General features: G+C 40.1%; 1 long non-coding RNA gene across 2 annotated transcripts in view; it reads right to left on the minus strand.

Moving 5' to 3' along the window:
• Positions 1 to 16,096: 16,096 nt before the first annotated feature.
• The window catches only part of LOC110211339 (uncharacterized), a 33,258-nt gene continuing 22,493 nt past the window's right edge, over positions 16,097 to 26,861 (minus strand). For both annotated transcript variants that reach the window (XR_002325364.2, XR_013484775.1), the window contains one exon: positions 16,097 to 16,356. This is a non-coding gene — a long non-coding RNA (uncharacterized LOC110211339). The remainder of the gene's footprint in view (positions 16,357 to 26,861) is intronic.

Here is a 26,861-nt window from a genome sequence, read left to right on the forward strand (position 1 = left end):
CAATTCATTGAATGGGTGTTGCCTCATTCAAAGTAAAAACTTGGAAAGACTTTAGCTTAAAAAGGCCAAGCTCTCCCACTGCATCCTACGCCATCTCCAGTCCTCCTGATCTATATCTGGCCACTGGACCCAGATGGCTCTGGAGGAGAAAGTGAGGCTGGTGACTACACAGCTCTGCCTCACTCAAATCCAATTCAATGCTAGTTGTGTCATCATCTCCCTGATGTCATGGTCCTCTTCTAGAACAAAAGAGAAACCACACATTATCAACAATGAGGTGTATGGTAGCATCCGGGGTGGGTGTAGAATGAAGTAATGTGAGACTACTGATTTTTTTAATGACCTATCCCAGAAGACCTGGGTTCAAGTCCTGACTCTATTACTTACTATGTGGCCTTGGACAATTCACTGAAATTCACTGAGCCTCAATAGCTTCATATGTAACCCTTGAATTTTCTACAAAACTAGGGCCATATTAGTCAATAAAGAGTAGCAGGTTATTTCCAAGCTAGGTCTTAACAGGTACACAATAGAAATTCAGGATCCAGCTTCGGACACAGTTTTTACTGCCTCTCCCTTTCCTATTGTGATGATTAAAATGTTCAAGAGACATAGTTTCTGGGTAATTTAATCATCTTATTAATAAGGCCAGCAGGTTATTAATAAAAGGATGGTTATTTGGCTGTCTCTTTTAGACCAAAGACCCCTAACAGTAGTGAGATCACAGTTTATATGCCCTTCAAAGAAGAGGTGTTCCCAAGGGATGCCTACTCAACTCTGATTGGTCAATTAAATGGGAGGTGGGCTATGTTAGGGTAGGTGACTTAGGTAACTACAATCTTGGTTAAAGAGACATCAATTTCCATTTCACATGTCTTGATAATAGGGAGAACCAACATTTTCCCTGGACCTATCTAAGCAAACACAATGAGGAGGAATATACCCAATAGTCCAAGCTTAGAATTTCTTATATTATCTGATTAGATCTTGGCCTTCCTCAGGCTTTATTTTTTGGTCAGGCAATTGGGGTTAAGTGACTTGCCCAAGGTCACACAGCTAGTAAGTGTCAAGTGTCTGAATCTGGATTTGTATTCAGGTCCCCTTGACTCCAGGGCCAGTGCTCTAACCATTGTGCCACCTGGCTGTCCCCCCTTCTGGATGAGGAAGTAGAAAAAGGGAAAAACTTTGGTCTTAATACAATAATTAGTTATTAAATGTAAGAGAGAAATATTCATTTCTTATACTAGAGAGGTATTACAAATATTTATCTTATAAGTTACAGAGTTCTACAGAACCCAGCACTGGATCACAGAATCATAGAAGTCCAGGGTCCAACACAGTATGTTACACACAGTAGATGCTTAATAAATATTTGAATAGGATTTAGAATTAAAGGCACCTTAGAGATCATCTAGTTCAATCACCCCATTTTTCATATGGGAAAACAGGTCCAGTTAAGCACTGGGCTCCAAGGTCACAATAAATAGCAGAGTCAGAATTCAAGGTCATGTTGTCTGATTCCATTTGTAAGCACAGCATTCTTCCACTAAGCCACACTAGAAAGCATACTTTATTTATTCCTTCAGCATTTTTTATTATGGTTGTCTCTCGGCTGTTCAAATACCCTTGGTCGATTCAACTCAACAAGCTTTTATTATATGTCTATTATGTTTAAGGCATGGGTTTCCCTATATACAGGCAACTAAGTGGCACCGTGAATAGAGCCCTGGGCTTGGAATCAGGAAGACTCATCTTCATGAGTTCAAATCTGGCCTCAGACACTTATCAGCTATGTGAGTCATTTAACCCTGGCCAATTCACTTAACCTTATTTGCCTCAGTTTCCTCATCAGTAAAAATGAGCTAGAGAAGGAAATGGCAAACTATTCCAATATCTCTGCCAAGAAAACTTCTCAAAAGATGCTATGAAGAGTTAGACACGACTGAAACAACTGAACAATAACAACAAATTCCTTTCATAATGCTCATTCCATCATTTCAATCTGGTTTTGGTGTTTCTGACTTGTCTCTCTGACCGGATGTTCTCATTCACAAGTCCTGGTTTAAACAACAGCTTGTTGCTTAGGCCTCTGTTATACTTCTACTCAATTCTGCTAACTATGCACATTTAGATTTCTAGGACTAAATTATCTTCCTGGTTGTTAACTTGTGACAACAGGCCACTTCTTGATGGAATATGACGTTAAAGGCTGAAAGAGATGAGGCAAGCCCAAGAATGGCGAATAAGGTGGAAGTGTGAGCCAGTGGTCCAAATAGATCATGAATCAAAACCAAATAAGCCACTTACAATGCATAAACCACTTACAATGCATATGTGTTTGGGGGTAGGAGACAGTATATGGATACTGAAGGCCAGAGCAAGGTCATGGGTCCAGGTAGACTTGTCAGCTCAGGTAATATCAAAGGTCAAGACAGGTAAGGGGTCCACCCTACCAGAAGACTGTCTGGGCACAGGGTGATCAGAACCCAGATAGGGCATATAAGCATCAACCAGCATCAATCAGCAGGATTTAGATCCTGAGTCAAAGAGTTACTTTTCACATGTACCTTTGGCACGCTTCCTGTGGACACAGCAGCCAGTGCCAACGTGGCCAGTACCAAAGTGAGCTGCTCGTTGGAGTTGGCTAACCTAGTATGGAGGCACAGACAAATAGTACCTCTTTGCTTTCAGACTGTAACTGGTAGCATATATGTGGTTGGGACAGGCGATTCTGATGATGTCAATCAGAAAATGTGCTACCATTACCCCATTCTCTCTTCTGCTATGAAGGCTTATTGCTTCTCACCTCAATGTCCCACACAAACAATATTGATAGAGATTGCCTTGGATCTCTCTGACCTGATCAGTCTAGTTCTGGCCTGGGATCAGGTCTCCTTAGGATCCAATCAGCTCTTACCAACTCTGAGTTCTTTGGGTCCTGCTTAACAGCCTAGAGATAGAACAATTAGTCTATTTCCACGGCAGCTCCTTTCTCCCAGGAACACATAGATAAGACACAGCCCTCTAGATCCACGCTAGAATGGGCAGGCTCTGAGAAAAACCAGTGAGCAATAGAGTAGCTACTTTTACAACATCCCTTCACCACATCCCCTTCTCATCACTCACACAACAGCCACCCTAGCTTATGCCAGCTCTATCACAATTGCCGGTTGGTTGGACGCCCCGCCTCCAGTCTCCTCCCATTTCAAACTACCCTCCAAGCAGCTGCCAAAGTGATCTGAAAGCACAGGTCACATCACTCCACTGGGACTCAAGAAACTCCAGTGGCTCCTTATTACTTCCATTGTTGTTGTTTTCTTCTTCATTCTCAAAGAGGACCATGACATCATGGATGATGCCATGACGTGCAAGTGAACTGGATTTAAGTGAGGGAGTCACCAGCCTCACTTTCTCCACTGGAGTCATCTGGGTCCAGTAGCCAGATACACATCAGCATGGCTAGAGGTGGCCCCAGAGGGAGTGGAAGACCTTGGCTTTGTAAACCTAAGGTCTTTAGCAGGTCTCAGTTTGACTGAGGCAACACCTATTCAGTGACCAAGGCTAAGTAAAAAAATAAGGCAAAGAATGCCTCTTTAACCTAGTCCAGAAAAAAAACCAAGTCAAACTGGAAAGGGAAGACCCTATTATTTTCATGATCAAATATAAAATCTCTGTTTGGCTTTTAAAACCCTCCATGGTTTGATTCCTTCCTATCTTTTCCAGCCTTCCTATATAGTACTTTACTCCCCCTCACCTACCAACACTAACCGGCTCACTATTCCTCAAACTCATCTTCCAGTTATGAATCTTTTCACTGGTTGTCCCTATTCTTGGAATATTCTCCCTCCTTACTTCTACCTCCCGGATTCCTTCAAAACTCACTTGAACTCCCACCTTCTTCAGGAAGCCTGTCTCAGTGCCTCCCTGCTCTCCTTCCTCTGCCTCCCCATCCTCCTCTTCCTTCTGAGGCTACCTTCCATTAACCTTGCATATATCTCATATGTACATGGTTATTTGTATGTTATCTCCCCACTAGACTGTGATCTCCATGAGGGCAGGGACCATGTTTTTACCTTTCTTTGTATGCCCAATGCATACATAGCACAGTGCCTGGCACACAGTAACTGCCATAAATGTTTGTTGACTAACTGTCCCAACACTCTAACTAAAGGCTTCAAGGTTTACACAGCTTTGTAATGTCTCAACTGTGGCACACCACCATGTTTGATTCAATACCAACCTGCTGGTTGGAACAGGTGGCCAGACAGAGTACCAGAGTTTCAATGTGCTGGCTCCTAATTGTTAATAATGCCTACCTTATGCTGAGAGGCAGCTAGATGACTCAGTGGATAGAGCACTGGGCCTGGAGTCACAAAGACCTGAGTTCAAATCCAATCTCACATACTTATCAGCTGTGTGACCCTGGACAAGTCACTTAATCTCTGTTTGTCTTAATCTACTGGAGAAGGAAATGGCAAACCACCTTTGTATCTTTGTCAAGAAAACCCTGTGGACAGCCAAGGATGGTCCACAGGTCACAAAGAATCAGACACGATTGAACAGCAAAACCTTATAATGGGGGTAAATGCCAATTAATGAAGCACTGACCTGAGCTGCTTCCTCTACTTTGGGGCATTTGAAACCACCCCCCCCATCCCCTGTGCATTTTTGAGTCAAGGACAAGCTTTTGCATAAGGTTATGTCTGCCTTCTAAACACCTCTGCGTATACAACCCTGACAGAACACTCTGGCCACATCTTCATGTTAGATATGATCTGGAAATGATGAAAACAATTCAAACCTTTGATACTTGGGATAGCTAGAATAAGCCATCCAACAATTATTTTTTTTTCTCAACAATGGGAAGGTGGTACATGGGGAAAGTGATGGATTTTGGAGTTGGGTTCAAATATGGACTCTGCTGTTCACAGTTTGTATGATCTTAGTCAAGTCACTTCTCTGGGCTGATATAAAATAAAAGGTCTAGATGATCTCTAAGATCTTTTCCAGCCTGAGGCTAATAAATGTTTAACAACCAGCTCTTCCAAGAAAAAAAAAGTAGGTAGAATCTACTTTTAAATTTAATCTGCATTACCAATATTTTCTTCATCACTTTTTAAAGTCTAGAAAATCAATAATAAAAATAAATCAAGCCATGGTTTGTACCATTCACCAATTTCCAAAGTGTAAAATCTTACACTGGAAATTTAATAATCAACTCTTGCAAGCCATTGGAGAGGGCTCCAGCACACCACTGCTTCTAGTTCTAAATCGAGGATCTGATCATCTGAGCAAGACAGAGATAGGAGGGGCAGCTAGGTGGCGCAGTGGATAGAGCACCGGCCCTGAAGTCAGGAGGACCTGAGTTCAAATGTGATCTCAGACCAAACACTTGACACTTCCTAGCTGTGTGACACTGGGCAAGTCACTTAACCTCAATTGCCTAATTAAAAAACAACAAAAAACCAAAAAGACCCCAAAAAACAGAGATAGGAGCCTTCTTTGCCCCTGAGTCACTGCCCAGTTTGGAATTACCTCCCAAGGACCACGCCTAAATCTCCACATACTCCCGTGGGGAGAGGGAGTTCCACTAAACTGATTAGTCTTTCTATCTCCACAAAATTACATTACACTTGATGCCAGTGAAGGGACAGGGTAAAGAACCTTTCCTGTAAACTCACAAATGCAATTAATTGTTTCAGCTCCTGCCTAGAATAGTGCAGACCCGTTGGTGACCAGAGAATATACTAGAGTAGGAGGAAGTTCACAGACCATTAGAAACGAAAATAGGATTAGAACACAGAATATTAGGGTGTAGGATATAGTATATTGATGACCAAAACTTTCCATGTGAATTGTCTCCCCCATTAGAATGTCAGCTGGGTGAGAGTAGGGATTGTTTTTCTGTTCTATTTTTATTCGAGCACATAGTAAGCACTCAATAAATGCATTATTCATTCATTCTGTCAGAATTACAACAAAGGACCTTGGGAAGCAACATAGCATAATGGAAAGTGTGTTAGACTTAGATCCAGGAGACCTGGGTTCAAATCCTTTTTTGAGGGGGCAGCTAGGTGGGGCAGTGGATAGAGTGCTGGCCCTGGAGTCAGGAGGACCTGAGTTCAAATGTGACCTCAGGCACATAACACTCACTAGCTGTGTGACCCTGGGCAAGTCACTTAACCCCACTGCCTAGCCGAAAACAAAAAACCAAATCCTGTTTTGAATACTCATGGACAAGTCATTCTCAGAGCCTCAGTTTCTTCATTTGTAAATGGGAATAACAAGATTTACATTACTTACCTCATAAAGTTGTGAGAAAAGTTTCACTGTGAGCTCCTTGAGAGCAGGGACTGTTTTTATCTTTCTTTGTATCCCCAGCACTTAGCATAGTACCTGGTACACAGTAGGTGCTTAATACATGCTAGCTGACTGACTGAAAGTGCTACCTAAGTTGTTAGAATGGAATGTTAATACCAGAAAGGACTCTAGAGCATAGAATAAGTGTCAAAACTGTAGGCAAACTTAGAGATCATTTAGCATTGCTCTTTTATTTCCTGGATGAGGAAACTGGTACCCAAAGAGGGGAAGTAGCTTACCCAGGCTCATGAAAGGAATTACTGGCCATTTCCTATTTCCCAGTGCAGGGCTCCTCTTCTACCTCACTGATTCTTTTGGTTTTAAATTTTTATTTATTTTTAGTTTTCCACATTCACTTTTATAAGGTTTTGAATTCTAAATTTTCTCTCTTCCTTTCCCTCCCCCCTCCCCAAGAAAGTGTGCAATCTGATATAGACTATACATGTTCAATCATATCAAGCATATTTCCACATTATCATGTAATGAAAGAAGAATCAGAACAAAAGGGAAAAAAAACACAAGGAAAAAAATGTCAGAGAGAGAGAAAGAGAAAGAGGGAGAGAAAATACTATGCTTTGATCTGCATTCAGACTCCATAGTTCTTTCTTTGGATGTGGATAGCACATAAGTCTTTTGGAATTGATTTGATCATTGTATTGCTGAGAAGAACTAAGTCTATTAAAGTCTACCTCACTGATTCTTTAAGAGGAGTTCATAGACCACAGTCTTAGGCTCAGCACTGGGCTAGGCACCTAGCAGCTGCTCAATAACTCCTTGAAGAATTCCAAGAAAAACAACATTCAAGGGAAGAGGGGATGGTCACCCTTTGGGAGCAGATGGATGGACTTGGATTCTTGAGAAATAGGGATTAGTTCTATGATTTCATTAGTAAAAGGAGCTCTCAAAGAAAACCCCTTTTACAAATGCAGGTCAACATACCTTCTCTGTAATTTAAAGACATTAAGTGAGTTGCCCAGGGTCAAACAGTATTGTGTCAGGGATAGGATTCAAACCCAGGTTTTCCTGGTTCTGATACTAGCTCTCTGGGATGTATGGGGTATTCAGGGAGGACTAGCACCTCTCATCTACCTTTGGGGTGACTCTCTCACCTGTGGGTCCAAGAAGCTGTAGCAAGCACAGAGGTCACATTCCAGTTAAACCACTGCATAGATGGGCTAAACCATGTTGAGGGTAACCAACAAGTCTAAACCCATTGGTGGGTTGGGGGGTGTCTACACAAAGCCTGTGAAGATTTCCACCAGCAGAGTGGAGGGATAAGAACAATTTGTTCCAATGGCCATGAAGGTGACTAAAGCAGGTACGGTGGAGCACTCAGAGCTTGGTCAGGCACCAGAGAAGCCAAGGTCATTCACTACATCCCTGGCCTATTGCCACATGTCTTACCTTTCACCATCATATTTTATGACTCTGGAAGGGAGAATGAGGCTGAAGGCTTCGTGTGCCACTGCCTCACTTAAATCCAATTCATGAGCAAATCAAAGCATCACCTGTGATGTCATTGGTCCTCTTCAAAAGTGACAGCAACTAGCTCTCTATGCACTCCCCAGGCCCCCTGAGGGAGGATGGGAGGAGAAGAAGAGAAGACAGGCTGGAGCCTGCAGTTCAAATCCTTTCTTCAGTGAGGGCTGTTGGAGTAGGAGCAATTGGCCAAAGTAATTCTAAGCTCTTATTACTCATGTTGTCTAGTAGAGATACAGGCCATCTTCCTATCTTCCTGGCCATGGGAAGCTTATGAAAGCTTTATTATTATCATCATCATTATTATTAGAGTTGGTATACCACCAGGAAGTGAACTGGAGAAGCATTATGATATTTCCAGAATACTCATTTCAAGTCCCAGCTCCCAGTTCTATAGCTGTATGATCATGGTCAATTCTCTTTCCTTCTCAGAATCATTTTGTGATTTACCCCAAGCTCCTCCCCGCCCCAATCTGGCCAGTGGAAGAGTTGAAACTGGAAATCCCACTAATGTTGGTTTCTTTTGGACTATCTTAAAAGAATTTTAAAGCTGGAAGAGACCCTAAAGGTCATCTAGTCGATCACCTGTTGGTATTGGTGTTCAGTTGTGTCCAACTCTTTGTGACCCCGTTTAGGGTTTTCTTGGCTAAGAGATCGGAATGGTTTGTCATTTCCTTCTCCAACTCATTTTACAGATGAGGAAATTGAGGCATAACAGGGTTAAGTGACCTGTCCAGCACCACATAGCTAGAAAGTATCTGAAGATGGATTTGAACTCAGGTCCTCCTAAAGCCAGACCTAGCAAGCTACCCATTGCACCACCTAGCTGCCAGGCAAACCCCTACTTCAAGCAAGAATCTCTCTATATCCACGCCATCTTGGGGAGGGGAAGGGGAGAGATGGGGAGAAAATTTGGAACTCAAAATCTTGTGGAAGTGAATGTTGAAAACTAAAAATAAATTAATTAATTAAGAAAGAAAAAAATATCTCTATAGCATCCCTGAGAAGTGCTTACTCAGAATCTAGTTGAAAACATTCAGAAATGGGGAATTCACTACCTCCTGAAGCAGGACCTCAGATATTTTTAAGTGCTAAGTTCTTCCCTATACTGAGACTAAAGCAGCTGCCTCTCTGCATCTTTCATCCATTGTTCCCAGTCTAGCCTTGCTTCCCACCTCCTCCCAGTGCAGACCTGATTGAGGTCTAGTCACTAACTAACCATCCCCTTAGCCTTGTTCACTGTTTAGCCTCCCTCAGCTGGCTATTCTGGAGTGTCCCGGGCTTTGGTACGGAAGGCATTTCTCTTCCTGTGCCTGCTGGCTGGAAGCCCGGTACAATGATTCCCTCACACTCAGTGCCTGGTTTCTCACACACACAAAAATCCCTCCCCTCCCCCAGTTAAATTGCAAAATGATGAGACAATGAAAACTTGGGGCCAAGTTTCCAACAAGCCTGCCAGAAACCCACCCCCAGCATCTGCACGCACATCTGCATACGATGCAGCAGCTGATTCGGGCTAACATGACTAAAGGAGGTATCTTGGTGTACTGGAAAGACTCATGGTCTTTTAGGAGCAGGGATGTGCTGGCAAACATTTAACAACTGGTTCTCAGGGAGGAAAATGTACATTTAATCTACCTTATTAATGTTTTCTCTACCATTTTCCTAAAGCTAAACAACCAACAAAACAATAAACTTTGATTTGTAGTGTTTCCCTTTCCTCGGGTATAAATGCTCACACTGACAATTTAACAATGAGGCAGCTGATATAAACTGGCACCAGGACATTCCTGGCTAATAGGTTTGGTTGTGTGACCTTGGGAGTTGTATTGGATGATCTTTAATTTAGTGTCAATGTTCTATATTCTGAGTGCCAACATTCTATATTCTAACATCCTATGTTCTAAGGGTCCTTCCATCTCTAATGTTTTAGGTTCAAAGGTTCTTTCTTAGAATGTTCCAGTAGTCTAACATTGTACAATCTAGGTCCTTTCCACATTGAACATTTTATGTTCCCAGGTTTTATTTTCTGTGCTCTAAAATCATATTTCCTGAAGTCTTTTCCAGATCTGAATTCTATATTGCTATGCTATGATAATGAAATGTAAAGCGATGAAGAGGATATTCTATGACAAAATTTAAAATATAGATAATGATACTGTTGCTATCTACCTCAAGGCATTGTTAGAATCAGATGGGCTGGTTCAGGTCAAGTATTTTGAACAGTCATATTGGCAGATGTTCACCTATGTGTTCACCTAGGTTACAGAGAACTGTATGGACATTATTTCATATGCTGCTAACAGTAATTGAGTTAGGCAACAGAGGGGTCATTACCTCCGTTTTATAGATGAGGACACTGAAGTTTAGGTAGAGAAAATGGATTTCTCCAAGTTAATCAGTTAACAAATGCCTGAAGTTGGAATCAAATCTGATCTCTATCACTCTTTGTGCTATGCCAAAGATGGTATTATTAAAGAAAAGGATGGTTTATGTTTAACTCAGAAAATAGAGAAGGAAATTGTGTTACTTCTTATAAATTAGCTCTAAATGAATGATTTTTTTTTCCCGTGGATCCCAGTGACCTCAGAGAAACAGGACAGTTTCTCTACTCCTGCCACACCCACTTTGGTCATGCAACCTCATCCTTCTTCCTAATGTGTTTCTATCTGGTGCTCACTAAATAAAAAGCAAAAGGGGAATGCATTTCTGCAAAAAAAAAAAAAGAGTACCAGTTACACTGTTAGTTAGTCTGCCTAGGTCAGGATAAATGTTATTATCTGTCTTCCTCCTGATTCCCTTGGGAGATCATGGAACATTCTCCCCCTCTAAGCCATCAGCAACAGCAATATCAGCAGATGTTCCCATTGACTGAGTGCCCACTGAGGCAGAAGCTCAGGCTAAGTGCAAAGGAGGCAGCCTTGGCCCTCTGGCTCTGATGTTCTTATAGAAACAAGGCAAATATCTGGCCTGGTGGTGTTTGGCAAGTCGTTTTCCCACTCAAGGTAGATGCTCTCTGAAATAAAGTTGTGACAGCCAATATTCTATACAGTTCCTCCCAGAATTAACATTTTAAGTTATATTCTACTTGAGAGGATAAGTAAGGATGGGCAAAGGGAAGGGGAGAGGAGAGAAGGATAGCCCTGTTCAAGTATTTGAAAGGGCTTTCAAATGTAACAGAGATTAGTCTGCTGCTGAGAGGCAGAATTAGGATCCATTTAGGGCAAAGAACTTCTTTGACAATTAAAAGTATTCAGAAGAGGAATGAGATGCCTTTGCAAATTGGGGTTTACTCTAACTGAAAGGGTTCTAGTGAAGGTTAGTTGGTCACTTGCTGGGGAGGCTGTTGAACGAATAACCTATATTTGAGGTCTGAGGCACCTTCTAAAACTGATTCTTCGGTTGTACTTAGTTTCCTTTGAACTCGAGAATGTTATACTCAGTGATTAGTGTTTATCTTCGAAGGTACCTTCCAGCGCTAACATTCTGTGGTCTGTGTTCTCACATTCTGTTTTCTAAGGTCCCTTCAAGCTCTAACATTCTACGTTCTATATGCAATGACGTTCTATGATTACGTAAAATACTGGGTACAGATGATGAGGTTAGACCCTACCTTTCCCCTTTTTTTCTCTTTTTGCCCAGAGGTACATAGGAGTTCCCAGACTGTCAAGGCTGGAAAGGTATTTAGGCCTAAGATAACATATCTCTCAATTCTCTCTCTTTATGCATGGGGAACTTGAAACCCAGAGGAGCAAGTAAAGTCACACAGCTAGCAAATGGTTAAGGCAAGGATTAAAACCCAGATCTCATGACCCTGGGCTTATGCTGTTTTATACTACAGCACTAGAGAAATGCCCTTTTTTCTAATCTTAAGTACTGCATATAGAAATTATTGTCAGCATCCCTTGAACTTTTAGGGTTTGAGAAGCCCGGTCTCTAGATGCTATTGCCCATATCTGGACGGAAAGAACTGAGGCATCTTCAAAATAAATGGAATATAGACATGTGAAACGCTAGTTGCCATGGAAATGAAGCAGCGACCTCTGGCTTTCTCTTTCCTCTAATAATGCAAACAGCCCACAACGAATTCTCTCTAGTTCTTTAGCTGAAATCCCGCCTCTCTCTCGGGCTACCCCACTACACTCCCACGCCCCCAGACACATGTTTTCCAAGGCCTAGGCTTATTCCAGATGCTGAAGGAGATCACGGCCAGCCATTCCTTTCTTTTTGCTTATGGAAAGTTAGGATTGTTAGTTTCCTCAGTGAAAGGGGCAAACCCAGAGATCAAAGATTGCTGAGGTGTAAATATACAATTACCCAAAGGCGATTTTGAATCACTATATAATGAATAAAAATGTGTGTTTGTGTGTCTCTATGCACATACACGTGTGTGCCTATGGCTATGAGTGCTTGGGTGCATGTCTGAGTCTAATTAGCTAAAATGCTTCTTATACATCTTCCTTCCCTCATACCAAACATAAGAATCTGTTCTTCATTATAGTAAGACACTCCCAGTGCCTTAGGACATGTTTTACAACCATTCTCAAAGCTGGGAGGGACATCAAAAGTTGTTCAGATCAACCCCTACCTGAAGCTTAAATTCTCTCCCTCACATCTCCAAAGAATAATCATCCACACTGACTGGAGACCTCTAGTAATGGGAAGCTTACTACCCCTTAAGGAAACCCATTCCTCTTTGGGATGGATCTGACTGTTCAGAAGGCTACCTCTATATGAAACTGAAACTGCCCTGCCTACAATTTCTACCCATTCTGCCTTTCTGGGACAAAGCAGAATAAGTCTAATCTTTCTTCTATATGACAGCCTTTCAGTTTTGTAAGGCAATAATCATGACCCCTTCAGCCTCTCTTCTCTAAGCGAAATATGTTCATCCTTCTATGAATGACATGGTTTCCAGACCCCTTACCATTTTGGCTGACCTCCTTTGACATAGTCCAGCTTGTCAACGTCCCTCTTAAATTGAATGCAAATTCCACATGTGGCCCGACTAAGAGAGAATGGAAAGGGCCATTTTTGGTCAAAAACATTTCAGAACTGCAAGAAACTCTGGAGATTACCCAGTTCAACTCTTTCATTGGAAGGAAGAAGAAGCTTAGGCCCACATGGGTGAAGTGACTTGACTGATGTCAATAATGAGTCAGTGGAAAGAGCCATGACTAGGACCCAGATCAAATCAATGAAATTTAATTCAAAGTACTTTTCAGTTTAAACAAATATCTAAGTGCCTACTTCAGGTAGAGGATTTAAGTTCCTCCTGTATGTGAAGTCACTGTGTGAGGCAGGGAGGATACAAAGACAAAACAAAGAAAGATCTCTGCTCTCAAGAAACATTTACTGGGTAAATATACCCAAGTAAACATACTACTTGGTGCAGCTGATTCAGTGATGGACTTGGAGTCAGGGTTTGAATCTTGCCTCAGACACCAACTAGCTGCATGACTCTGGGCAAGTAAGTCTCTTAGCTTCCCTGAGCTTCAGTTTCTTTATCTGCAAAATGGGTATGATAAAAGCACCTACCTCATAGGGTTGTTGTGAAGATAGATAACATACATAAAGTGCTTTGCAATCCCTAAAGTGCCATATAAACATTAGCTATTATTAGTAAAAGTATAGGCACTACATCTATTAGATGCTAATAACTGGGGGGAGGGCTTGCTTTTCTGTCCAGTGCTCTTTCTACTCCCTCACAGCTGCCTTTCATCTCCTTTGCTCTGGACATCAAAGTTCTATTACTGCATTAGCCTTTCTGGCAGCCACATCTGCCAAATTCTCTCAAGGCCTCCCTTTATTATTTAGATTAAAAGAGCCAGGCTTCTTAAAGAAATGGATAGGAAAGGAGCACGTGAACCTCTCAGGGGTTCTGCGTGCCTGCTGTTCCTGGGGTTTAATATTTGACTGGGAAACAAAACAATAACCCAAACAACCTCTACAAACACAAAAAAAGTAGAAAAAATGAAGAAGCTGGCAAGGGGAAATTTGATAATTGGGATGATTTAGAGCCAACGACAAATACTCTCTTATTTCTCTAGTTTCTAGCACTGGCAAATGTCATTTATTCCAACTGCTCTCAAAAAACTGCATCTGCTCTTTTTTTTTTTTTTTTTTTTTTTGGTGAGGCAATCAGTGTTAAGTGACTTGCAGGGTCACACAACTAGTAAATGTGAAGTGTCAGGTCTGAGACCAGATTTGAACTCAGGTCCTCCTGACTCCAGGGCCGGTACTCTATCTACTTATCTGCTCATTTGATAGAGAGAAAAACTGAAAAAAAAAGGAACAAGTCTATGGTCAGTTCACAAGAAATGTGATGGAATCTTCATCTATTTGCTTCCTTCTCTGAACTGAGGATGACTCCAGATCAAAATGAAACTCACTCTGTCACAAAACATGATAGTTCTTTCTCTGAAAGATCTTTTGAGCTTGACTCCACCCCCTCCACTTTCAAAGCCACTATGTCCTTACCACCTATCAAATGTCTGCAAACTTCCTCCTAGTGGTTTTCTCTGCTTTGCTTTCTCCTAGCTAGAGTTCCCATCTGACTTCTCCAGCTCAGAGGACTGATGATAAAGAAACCTAGTCACCTTCTGACAGAGTGGTGATGGACTAAATATGCAGAATGAAACATATTTTTGGACATGGATCAACATGGAAATTTGTGTGACTATGTATATCTGTTACAAGAGTTTTGCTTTTCTTTTTCGAGGGTGGGAAAGGAGAGGGAGAAAAAATAAATACTTCTCAATTTAAAAAAATAAAATTTCATTAAAACACAATTAAATTCAAAAATAACCAATGCCAACAAGTAACTTCTGCTCAAGAAACTGCAGTGGCTCCCAACTGCCCATTGTATTAAAAATACTTTAATATTTCAAGGATTTGTTATTTCAGCCACGTGAATACTTCTCTCCACTGATATAGATTGTAGCCCTTCCATATTTAGGAGATGGCTTAATTAGGGTATCATAGATGGAAACAATCTATCCCCTCCTGATCAATCCTCTTCACACTTAGCTGAGCTAAACCTCAGGTAACAGAAACAGATTCCTTTATGGTGTCCATACTCAAAGGCTTTCCACACTGGTAGAACTCACCACCGTTTGAGCTTCACCGGTGGAGTCTTCAATGGTCCACCTCTATACCATGATGAGACATGGTGGAGTGAGGTTGAGAATAATATCAGTGCAAGGTAATAATGATTTTTTAAAGTTACTTTTTTTCTAGCACCTCAAAATCCAATAAGCATCTTTCTCACAAAATCCCAATCAAACAGAGGGCATGGACAGTTTTATTTTTGTCTTCATATCATCAGTGCTTAGCACAGGACCTGGCACATAGCAGGCACCTAATAAATATTGGTTGAATTAGATTGAACATCAGCTCTTAAATAAAGGCATCACATTTAGAGCTAGGAGCTACTGTAGGGATCATCCAACCCAATCCTTTCTTTTTTTTTCCAGATGAGGAACTCTAGATTCAGAGAAGGAAAGTGACTTACCTAAGGCCACACAGCTGACTAGTAAAGCTGGGATTCAAACATAGTTCCTCTTTCTTTTTTAAAAAAAATTTTTAATGAATAAGTATTTTTTTTTCTCTACCTCCCTCCACTCCATTGGAAAAAGAAAAGAAAAACAATCATCCACGTCCAAAAACATATGTCATTCACTCCACCTTTCTGTTAGGAAGTGGGTAGCATGTTGAAACATCATAGGCTTTCTGGACTCATGGTAGGTCATTTCATTGATCATACTTCTCAAGTCTTTCAAAATTATTTGCTTTATGATGTTGTCGCTATGATAGAGGCTGTTATGGTTCTGTTCACTTTCCCCCGCATTAGGTGACACAAATCTTCCCCAATTTCTTGGAAACCATCCCTTTCATCCCTTCTTACGGTACAATAGTCTTCTATTATATTCATATACCATGATTTATTCAGCCTTTCTCCAATTTATGAGCACACCCTTAGTTTCCAGTTCTTTGCCACAGCAAAAAGAGTTGTTATAAATATTTTTGTATATGTGGAGTTCAAGTCTGGATCATTTGTATAGGACTCTCTTCATTGGTGGAAAAGATGGTGACTCAGTGTTGCGTGAAGAGCAGTGTTGGTCTGAGAACTTAGAAAGAAGACTTTTTTCTGACTGTCAGAGAAGGCACACGTGGTTCTTTTTTTAAAAATTTTATTAATTTATTGATTTATCAACAATCACTTCCATATGCTTTTGAGTTGAAAATTTTTCTCCCCCTTCCTCCTCCCCACCCTCCCCAAGACGGTGCACAATCTGATATAGGCTTTACATTTACATTCCTATTAAACATATTTTCACATTAGTGAAGTTGTAAGTAAAAATTAAAACCAATAGGAGGAACCATCCGAAAGATGAAACAAAACTCAACATAAGGTAAAAATAAGTGAGAGCAATTCAACTTCCATAGTTCTTTCTTTGGATGCAGACAGCATTTTCCATCCCGAGGCCTCTGGAGATGTCTTAGATCCTTGTAATGCTGAGAAGGGTTCAGTTTAACAATATTAGTCATCGCATAATGTGGCTGTTATTGGCACACATGGTTCTAAACCAGGGTTGGGGACCCTGCAGCCTTGAGGACACATGTGCCCTTCTAGGTCCTTGGGTGTGGCCTTTTGACTGAGTCCAAGTTTTACAAACAAATCCTTTTATTATGGGGATTTTTTCTCTGAAGTTTGGATTCAGTCAAAAGGCTGCACTTGAGGACCTAGAGGGCCATATATGGTCTTGAGGCTGCAGTTCCCCACCCTTGTTTTAGACTCTCTTCTGGGGGAAAAAAAAACTGGGATAGGGAAAAGACTTTGGGAAGTGTCAAACATATATAGAGAAGATAGGCCTTCATCACATCTATGATCTCCACCTTGCCTCCCTAGAGATTTCAGGGAATTTCCCTTTGGTTGTGATCAGGGATTCCTTCCCGGTAGGGGAGGGAGGGAGGAAGGGAGGGGAGAGAGAGAGAGAGACAGAGACAGAGAGAAGAGACAAAGAAAGACAGAGAGAAGAAGAAGAAGAAGAAGAAGAAGAAGAAGAAGAAGAAGAAGAAGAAGAAGAAGAAGAAGAAGAAGAAGAAGAAGAAGAAAGAGGAGGAGGAGGAGAGGGAAATGAGAGGAGAGAGAGGGAAAAGAAGGGGAGACAGAAACATAGACAGAGAGTCCCTAGGCCAGGGCTGATTCCTGTATCATACTTTTGGCCTTTGGGAAAACTCTCTCTCTCTCTCTCTCTCTCTCTCTCTCTCTCTCTCTCTCTCTCTCTCTCTCTCTCTCTCTCTCTCTCTCTCTCTCTCTCTCTTCCCTTCCCCCCCCCATGGTTCTGTTACCTGTGTAACCTAGGGCAGGTCACTTCCTCTCTCTGGGCCTCAAATGCCTCATTTGTAAAGTAAGCAGTTGGATTAAGTGGTCTCTAAAGTCTTTTCTAGCTCTAAATCAATGAGATGACATGAGGGTCTTAATAGATGACACCCTCTCCTCAAAAAAAGCAGAGCTCAAGGCTTTCTTGTCTACATACGCCTCCATGAAAAAAGCTTTTGCCATCCTTCCCTGTGCCCATCTTAATACTAAAGTCACTGAGCATCAGGGTAAATATTGATTTAATTTTGAGTTACTCATTAAACTCTCCTGGGATATTTTAGTTTTGAATCATGGAATACCATAGTCTTAGAAGAACCAAAATTTCAAGTGAGCCAAAGGGCACTGGAAAGATAGATGGTAGGTTTCACTGGCAAGCAGCAGTATATTCCCAGGGATGACTTATAGATGATAAGAAAAGAGAAGGCCATTGTCAAATAATGGTACAAAGAGCTTTCCTCTCAGCAGTGGATGGGAGGCTATAGAAATGAAACACTGTAAGCTACAAATAGTGGTTGCTTCATGGATTGGTTTTGCTTAAAAGTTTCTCTCTCTGACAGGAACAAGTGCAGTGAGAAGTGAAATTTAAGAGGAAATGAGTAGTATAAAAACAAATGGTGACAATAAAACTTAAAAAAAAGAGATATCAATCATCAATGATAAAAAATGACTGGAAGAAGAGATAGGCTTATTAGGCACATTTTGAGAGTGAGAGATTCTTAAATGTAAAAGCACAGCCTGATTTTTCCACTAATATCCAGGACACATGAAAAGAAACAGTGGAAAGCTTTCAGTGTGTTGGGAGGATTTAGGAGGATATGGACATGACTCTTACAGTATCAAAGGGCATTGGTAGGTTATGAGCTATACTAGTAGAGGAAGTATCTCTATTAATGAACTCACAAATTCATTCATTCATTCATTCATCAAACGGTGAAATGCTGACATATTCTTAATTTTAAAAAATTGCTCTGTCTTTACAAAAGCACTTGTGGTCTCACCATCAGAACATGTGAAAACATGAATAGGGGTCAGGAAGCTGCCTCGAGATAGAAGAAGATTCACTAAAGGAAAGCCTGCTGACTATAGGATCATAGCTCTAGAACTAGAAGAGGCATCATATGTCATCCAATCCAACCCTCTCATTTTAAAGATGAAGAAACCGAGGCACAGGGAAATTGGGACTCCCCTAAGGTCACATAGGTAGTAAGAGTTAGAGGGAAGATTTGAACCTAAGTTTTCTAACTCTTGAACCACTGCCCTCTCTTCTCCACCCCTACTTCCTCCCTCTCTTCTAAGGAGTGGTTGCACTTGGAGGATAGAGTGTAGACTAAATTATTTCTCAAGGCCTAGTCCAGTCTGGGAATTTGGGGCTATATTGGAAACCATAGGAAGGGATTTTATGGGGAAGGACTGTACTAAGACTTAACAAAGGAGTCTCTGCTGATAGAAATCCAGAAAAAATATTGGTGCTTTGAAGCTACATAAGAGATTCTGGACATGATCAAAGGCTCCCCCTCTCCCCCTTCCCATCTGTTTCTCCCTGCTACTGTTCTTTTCAATTCCTTCTAAGCTGGACTTAAACCAGCCAGATATTTCCATATTTTCAAGGGTGGGGTGTAGGCACAAGAGAAGGGGGCAATAACAAGTAAAAGAGACATCTGCCATGTAGTAAGTGGTTTCAGAGCCAGAAGACCCAGATTTAAATCATACTTACTACCTGTATAAAGTCCTTTTCCTGAGTTGTGTCCATTTCCACATTTGAAGGATAGACAGGTTGGGCTACAATGATTTCTAAGTTCCCTCCTGGCCCTAAATCTTAAGATTGAGAGATTTAAGAGAAAATGAGCTTTCACATCATCCAGTAGAGTGTAAGCTGATCACCACATCCCCTCCTGAGAATAAAGGCAGTTGATGAAGCATTGTGGAATGAGGAGCAGTTCTCTAGGTGTGGAATCAGCAGACCTGATTTCTAATCCCAGCCTTAGCCCTAACTTGCTGTGTGATTTTGGAAAATTACTCAATCTCCCTGGGTCTCTCTTTCTTCCTATTAACTAAAATAAATTATCCCTCTTAGATTTGACAATCTATGAGTCAGTCAATCTGCTCTCTGCCAACAATAGTAGGACATCAGTCCTTTGTCACCACAAATAAACAGGGATCAGAATTTGAGGATCTCATAAACTGAAAGGAAAGTTACACAGGGCAGAAGCTTTTCAAGAAGGATAAACCAATTGCCTAACATTCTGCCAAAGTGCCCAAGGTCACATAGCCTCTGTTCCTGAATCTAAGGGGCAGAATTGCCCCTCAACAGCAAAGGTGGAGACAGTCACTATACACTGAAAAGAATGAACAGTTGAAAGACACCTTCTACTTCTCCTCACTGAGAAGGGAATTTTCACTTTGTCATTTTTGTAGGAAAGTGACTTTAGATATCACTAATTTTTAAAGCAGCTCATCTCCAAGTGAATCATGTCAGAAAAACCAGAGGGGAAAGGGCCCCTATCGTGGTTGCTCCATCAGTCAAACAATAAGCATTGATTTGGTATGCATCAGATATCATGTTAGGTCCAGGATACTAAGCAAAGATGAAATGATGAGTATGTGAGTCTATGATGAGTATACATTCTCATGCTTGCTATCACCACCTGAGACTTGAGGCAGAGGAAGATGGTGGCAGTAGAGATGATGGTAGAGAAGAGATGTTATTTTCTTTTGTCAATGACCTCAAAATTTGTCCCTTATGTCTTCCTTGCCTGCTGAATTATAGAACATAGAATGTCAGAGCTTAAATGAACCTTAGGACATAGAACTTGAGCTAGTAGGGAATTTAGAACACTGAATGTTAGGCTATAAAATAGAGGATTTCAGTGTGTAAGGGACCCCTCTCACCATCTCATTTTACAGATTTGGAAACTGAAATCCAGAAAAGGGAAATGACATGCCCAAGGGTGACATAAATAGTGACAACACCTGGACTAGAACCCAGGTCTTTCGACCCCTCCCCCACTCCAATGCTTTTCTCAGGATATCACAGTCCCCAATCCTATCCCAGCTCTGATCTCAGCCATGACAAAACAGAAAATTCCATCCAAGAACCAGGTGTTTCTAAAATGGATGTTTTGCATCATATAGATCTGTCCCCACTGAGGACACCTCTTTGATGAAACACGAGATTTCCTACTCTTGGTGAGTCAGAAGAGAAGCCTTGATTCATTAATCATTTTCACATCTCCCATTCCTCATGCTGGAAGTGAGGGGGCCTTCTAGTCAAGCATGAAATGGTGATGCCGCAATGAAAAGTGGACTGCTAGAGAGTCTTGCAGCTCTGAGTGACAGCCATGCTAGTCTTGGAATGCCAGTTCTGAATGTTTTACAATTCAACCACCCTCCAAGATTAAATATTCTGTGTTTTAAAACCATATATGCCAATGTCTTTTTCAACCAATACATTCCTTATTCAACATTCTCAATTATAAGATCCTTAGTAGAACTAAAAATCCTTAAAAAAAAAATCTGTGGGACTTCTGCTTCCGCGAGCCAAGATGGTGGAGTAAGAAGTAAGCCACTCTTATCCTACCTTACCAACTTCTGAAAGCCCAGAAAATATTGCCCCAGGGAAAACCCTGGAACAGCTGAACCAGAATAAAGATGGGGTACAGCAGCCAAATAGCCCAGGTAGCTTGAGAGATTAACAGGAAAGGCCTCTCTTGCCCTGGGGGAAGGGGAGCAGTACAGAACAGGAGGCATCCCAGCAAGCCAAAAGAAAGCCCCACTTTAGCACACCAGGAGGAGATCCTGAAACCCAGGTGGTGAAGCAGGCAAACACCAACACCTGGACCCCCAGATGCCTCAGTGAGGGTGGGGAAACTGATAGAAACCGGCTCAGAAAACCACCAGGTGCCTCAGCATTCTACAGCAGTCTCCCAGTGCCTCAGCAAAACTCTGTGAAGTGCTCCAAGGAGCCTCAGGCAGATAAACATCCTCCAACGTCCATCTGAAAGGAGCTGAAGGAAGCAAAAGGAAAGGAAAATCAAACAAACTCCAGGGGCCAGACTACCCAATCCTACCCCTAGAGTTCCAATATTGCTGATTCCAGCCCAACACTAGGTAAGCTGCCAGAATCCTACAGCCTCCAACTGCCAACCTCAGAAGCCTCAGCACACAAAGCCAGTGACCAGGCCCTAGGCTCCCAACACAAGAAGCTTGGATCACTGCTGTCTGCTCCCCCGCAGGAGAGCCCAGCCTCTTTAAAGGCCAGGAAATAAGCAAACACCATGAGCAAAAAGAAATGTATAGATAGATTCATATTATAAGAACAATGAAGATCAAGGCAGAAATTCTGAAGAGGACAATATTGTCAACAAACCCACATCTGGAACCTCAAAAGAGAATATAAACTGGTCTGAAGCCCAAAAAGCCTTCTTAGAAGAGCTCAAGAAGGATTTTAAAAGTTAAATGAGAGAGGTAGAAGAAAAATGGAAAAGAAATGAAGTATGCAAGAGAGAGTCAATAGCTTGGAAAAAGGACAAAAATTAACTGTAGAAAACAAGTCCTTAAAAAATACAATTGGCCAAATGGAAAAAAAAAAAGTACACTGAAGAAAACAAGTACCTAAAAATACAATTGGCCAAATGGGGAAGGAGGTACAAATCTAATGGAAGAAAGCAATTTGTTAAAAATTAGAATTGGGCAAATGGAAGCTAATGACTCTATGAGAGAGCAAGAATCAGTCAAACAGAAACAAAAGCACGAAAAAATAGAAGAAAACATAGAATACCTCATTGGTAAAACAACTGATCTGGAAAATCGATCCAGGAGAGACAATTTAAAAATTATTGGTCTACCTGAAAATCAGGATGAAAAAAAGAACCTGGACAGTATCTTTCAGGAAATCATAAAGGAAAACTGCCCTGAGGTCCTAGAACCAGAGGGCAAAATAGCCATAGAAAGAATCTACCAATCTTCCCAAATTGAAACTCCAAGGAATATAGTAGCCAAATTCCAAAATTACCAAGTCAAAGAGAAAATACTGCAAGCAGCCAGAAAGAAACAATTTAAATATCATGGAACCACAGTCAGGATTACACAGGATCTTGCAGCTTCTACATTAAAAGACCATAGGGCATGGAATATAATTCTATAAGGCAAAGGAGCTTGGATTACACCCAAGGATCAACTACCCAGAGAAAATGAGCATGATTTTTCCAGGGAAGAGATGGATATTCAACAAAATAGAGGACTTCCAAACCTTTCTGATAAAAAATGAGAGGTCAACAGAAAATTTGATCTTCAAATACAAGACTCAAGAGAGACATAAAAAGGTAAATGGGACAGAAAAATGCAACATGTTGTTAATAAGGGCAAACTGTTTACATCCCTACAAGGGAAGATGACACTTGTAACTCTTGAGAATGTATTGTTATTACACCATGTTAAAGGGTATACATAAAGGGGTGGATATAAGTTGACTTTGATGTAATGATAAAAAAAAATCTAATCAAGTGGGTTAAATGGATCCAAGTAAGTGGATTAATCTGATCTAAGAAAATGTACTGAGAGAAAAGGAAAGGAGGAGCAGACAAGGGTAAATTACATTACAGGAAAAGGCACAAAAACCTATTACAGCAGAGGGAAAGAAGGGAGGGAGATGAGCATTGTTTGAACCTTACTCTCATCAGATTTGGCTCAAGAAGGGAATAACATAATCAGTTAGGTATAGAAATCTAACTTGCCCTATAGGCAGTAGGAGGGAAAAGGGGAAAGAAAAGGGAGGGAGGATAGAAGGGAGGGAAGAAGTAGTAAGGGTAAAGGGGAAGAAAAGGGAAGGGGCTAATAGAAGGGAGGAGGGACTGAGGAGGCAGTGGTCAAAAGCAAAACACTAGTGAGGAGGGAAAAGGAGAAAGGAGAAAGAAAAGCATAAAGGGGGGGAAAGGATGGAGAGAAAAACAGATAGTAATCATAACTGTGAATGTGAATGGGATGAACTCTCCCATAAAATGAAGTGGATAGCAGAATGGATTAAAAACCATAATCCTACAATATGTTGTTTACAGGAAACACATTTGAAAAGAGTGACACACACAGGGTAAAGGTAAAAGGCTGGAGCAGAATATATTATGCTTCAGCTGAAGTAAAAAAAAGCAGGGGTAGCAATCCTGATCTCAGACAAAGCAAAAATAGATCTTATCAAAAGAGATAAGGAAGGAAACTACATCCTGCTAAAAGGCACCATAGACAATGAAGTAATATCATTACTAAACATATATGCACCAAATGGTATAGCATCCAAATTCTTAGAGGAGAAGTTCAGGGAGTTACAGGAAGAAATAGACAGCAAAACTATACTAGTGGGGGACCTCAACCTCCCCTCTCTGAACTAGATAAATCTAACCACAAAATAAACAAGAAAGAAGTTAAGGAGGTGAATAGAATATTAGAAAAGTTAGGTATGATAGACCTCTGGAGAAAATTGAATGGGGATAGAAAGGAATATACTTTTTTCTCGTGGTACATGGCACATACACAAAAATTGACCATGTACTAGGGCATAAAAACCTCACAATCCAATGCAGAAAGGCAGAAATATTAAATGCATCCTTTTCAGATCATGATGCAATAAAAATTATATGTAATAAAGGGCCATGGAAAGATAGACTAAAAAATAATTGGAAACTAAATAATCTAATCCTAAAAAATGATTGGGTCAAACAACAAATCATAGAAACAATCAATAACTTCATTCAAGAGAATGACAATAATGAGACAACATACCAAAACTTATGGGATGCAGCAAAGCAGTTCTTAGGGGAAGTTTTATATCTCTAAATGCTTACATGAATAAAATAGAAAAAGAGGAGATCAATGAATTGGGCATACAACTAAAAAAACTAGAAAAAGAACAAATTAAAAATCCTCAATTAAACACCAAATTAGAAATATTGAAAACCAAAGGAGAAATTAATAAAATTGAAATTAAGAAAACTATTGAACTAATAAATAAAACTAAGAGCTGGTTTTATGAAAAAACAATAAAATAGATAAACCTTTGGTTAATTTAATTAAAAAAAAGAAAGAAGAAAACCAAATTACCAGTATCAAAAATGAAAAGGGTGAATCCACCACCAAGGAAGAGGAAATTAAAACAATAATTAGGAACTATTTTGCCCAACTGTATGCCAATAAATTTGACAATCTTAGTGAAATGGATACATATTTACAAAAAATATAAATTGCCCAGATTAACAGAAGAGGAAGTAAAATACTTAAATAACCCCATCTCAGAAAAAGAAATTGAACAAGCCATTGATGAACTCCCTAGGAAAAAATCTCCAGGGCCAGATGGATTTACATGAATTCTATCAAACATTTAAAGAACAATTAATTCCAATACTATATAGACTATTTGGGAAAATAGGTGAAGAAGGAGTCTTACCAAATTCTTTTTATGATACAAATATGGTGCTGATACCTAAACCAGGAAGAGTCAAAACAGAGAAAGAAAATTATAGACCAATTTCTCTAATGAATATAGATGCAAAAATTTTAAAAAAATACTAGCAAATAGATTACAGCAACTTATCACAAGAATAATACACTATGACCAGGTAGGATTTATACCAGGAATGCAGGGTTGGTTCAATATTAGGAAAACTATCAGCATAATTGAGCATATCAACAAAACCAACAGAAACCACATGATCATCTCAATAGATGCAGAAAAAGCTTTTGATAAAATACAACACCCATTCCTATTAAAAACACTAGAAAGCATAGGTATAAATGGAGTCTTCCTTAAAATAATAAATAGCATCTACCTAAAACCTTCAGCAAGCATTATATGTAATGGGGACAGCTAGAAGCATTTCCAATAAGATGGGGTGAAACAAGGATGTCCATTATCACCACTGTTATTCAATATTGTACTGGAAACTTAGCTTTAGCAATAAGAGAAGAAAAAGAAATTGAAGGCATTAGAATAGGCAAAGAAGAAACAAAGCTATCACTCTTTGCAGATGACATGATGATATACTTAGAGAATCCTAGAGAATCAAGTAAAAAACTACTTGAAATAATAAACAACTTTAGCAAAGTTGCAGGCTATAAAATAAACCCAAATAAATCATCAGCATTTCTATATATTACCAACAAAGCCCAACAGCAAGAGATAGAAAGAGAAATCCATTTAAACTTACTGTAGACATTATAAAATATTTAGGAGTCTACCTCCAAACAAACCCAGGAACTCTATGAACACAATTACAAAACACTTTTCACACAAATAAAATCAGATCTAAATAATTGGAAAAACATCAGTTGCTCATGGGTAGGCCAAGCTAATATACTAAAAATGACAATCCTACCTAAGCTAATTTACTTATTCAGTGCCATACCAATCAAACTACCAAAAATTATTTTATAGAGTTAGAAAAAATAATAACAAGATTCATTTGGAAAAACAAAAGGTCCAGAATATCAAAGGAACTAATGAAAAGAAATGCAGGGGAAGGTGGCCTAGCAATTCCAGATCTTAAATTGTATATAAAAGAAATAGAGTGGTGGATCAGTGGAATAGGTTAAATATGCAAGACACAGTAGTCAATGACTATAGTAATCTATTATTTGATAAACCCAAAGACCCCAGCTTCTGGGATAAGAACCCACTCTTTGAAAAAAACTGCTGGGAAAACTGGAAAAGAGTATGGCAGAAACTAGGCATAGACCAAATCTCACACCATATACCAAAATAAAGTCAAAATGGGCTCATGACTTAGATATAAAGGCTAATACATAAGTAAACTGGGAGAACAAGGAATAGGTTACCTATCAGATCTATGGAGAACAGAAGAATTCATGACCAAACAGGAGATAGAGAACATTATGAAAAGCAAAATGGATAATTTTGATTACATTAAATTGAAAAGTTTTTGCACAAACAAAGCCAATGCAACTAAGATTAGAAGGAAGGTAGAAAATTGGGAAAGAATTTTTACAACCAGTCTCTCTGATAAGGCCTCATTTCTAAAATATATAGAGAATTAAGACAAATTTATAAGAATACAAGCCATTCCCCAATTGATAAATGGTCAAAGGATATGAACAGACAGTTCTCAGATGAAGAAATTAAAGCCATCTATAGTCATATGAAAAAATGCTCTAAATCATTATTGATTAGAGAAATGTAAATCAAAACAACTCTGAGGAACCACATCACACCTATCAGATTGGCCAACATGACAAAACAGGAAAATGATAAATGTTGAAGAAGATGTTGGAAAATTGGAGCATGAATGCATTGTTGGTGGAGTTGTGAAATGATCCAACCATTTTGGAGAACAATTTGGAACTATGCCCAAAGGGCAAAAATGTGCATACCCTTTGATCCAGCAATAGCACTTCTAGGGCTATATCCCAAAGAGATCAAACAAATGGGAAAAGGACCCACATGTACAAAAATATTCATAGCAGCTCTTTTTGTGGTGGCAAAGAATTGGAAATTGAGAGGATGCCCATCAATTGGGGAATGGCTGAACAAGTTGTGGTATATGAATGTAATGGAATACTATTGTGCTATAAGAAATGATGAACAGGCTGACTTCAGAAAAACCTGGAAAGACTTGTATGGTCTGATGCTGAGTGA

Source organism: Phascolarctos cinereus, unplaced genomic scaffold, assembly GCF_003287225.1.
Source record: "Phascolarctos cinereus isolate Bilbo 61053 unplaced genomic scaffold, phaCin_HiC Scaffold_2;HRSCAF=192, whole genome shotgun sequence".
NCBI lineage: Eukaryota > Metazoa > Chordata > Mammalia > Diprotodontia > Phascolarctidae > Phascolarctos > Phascolarctos cinereus.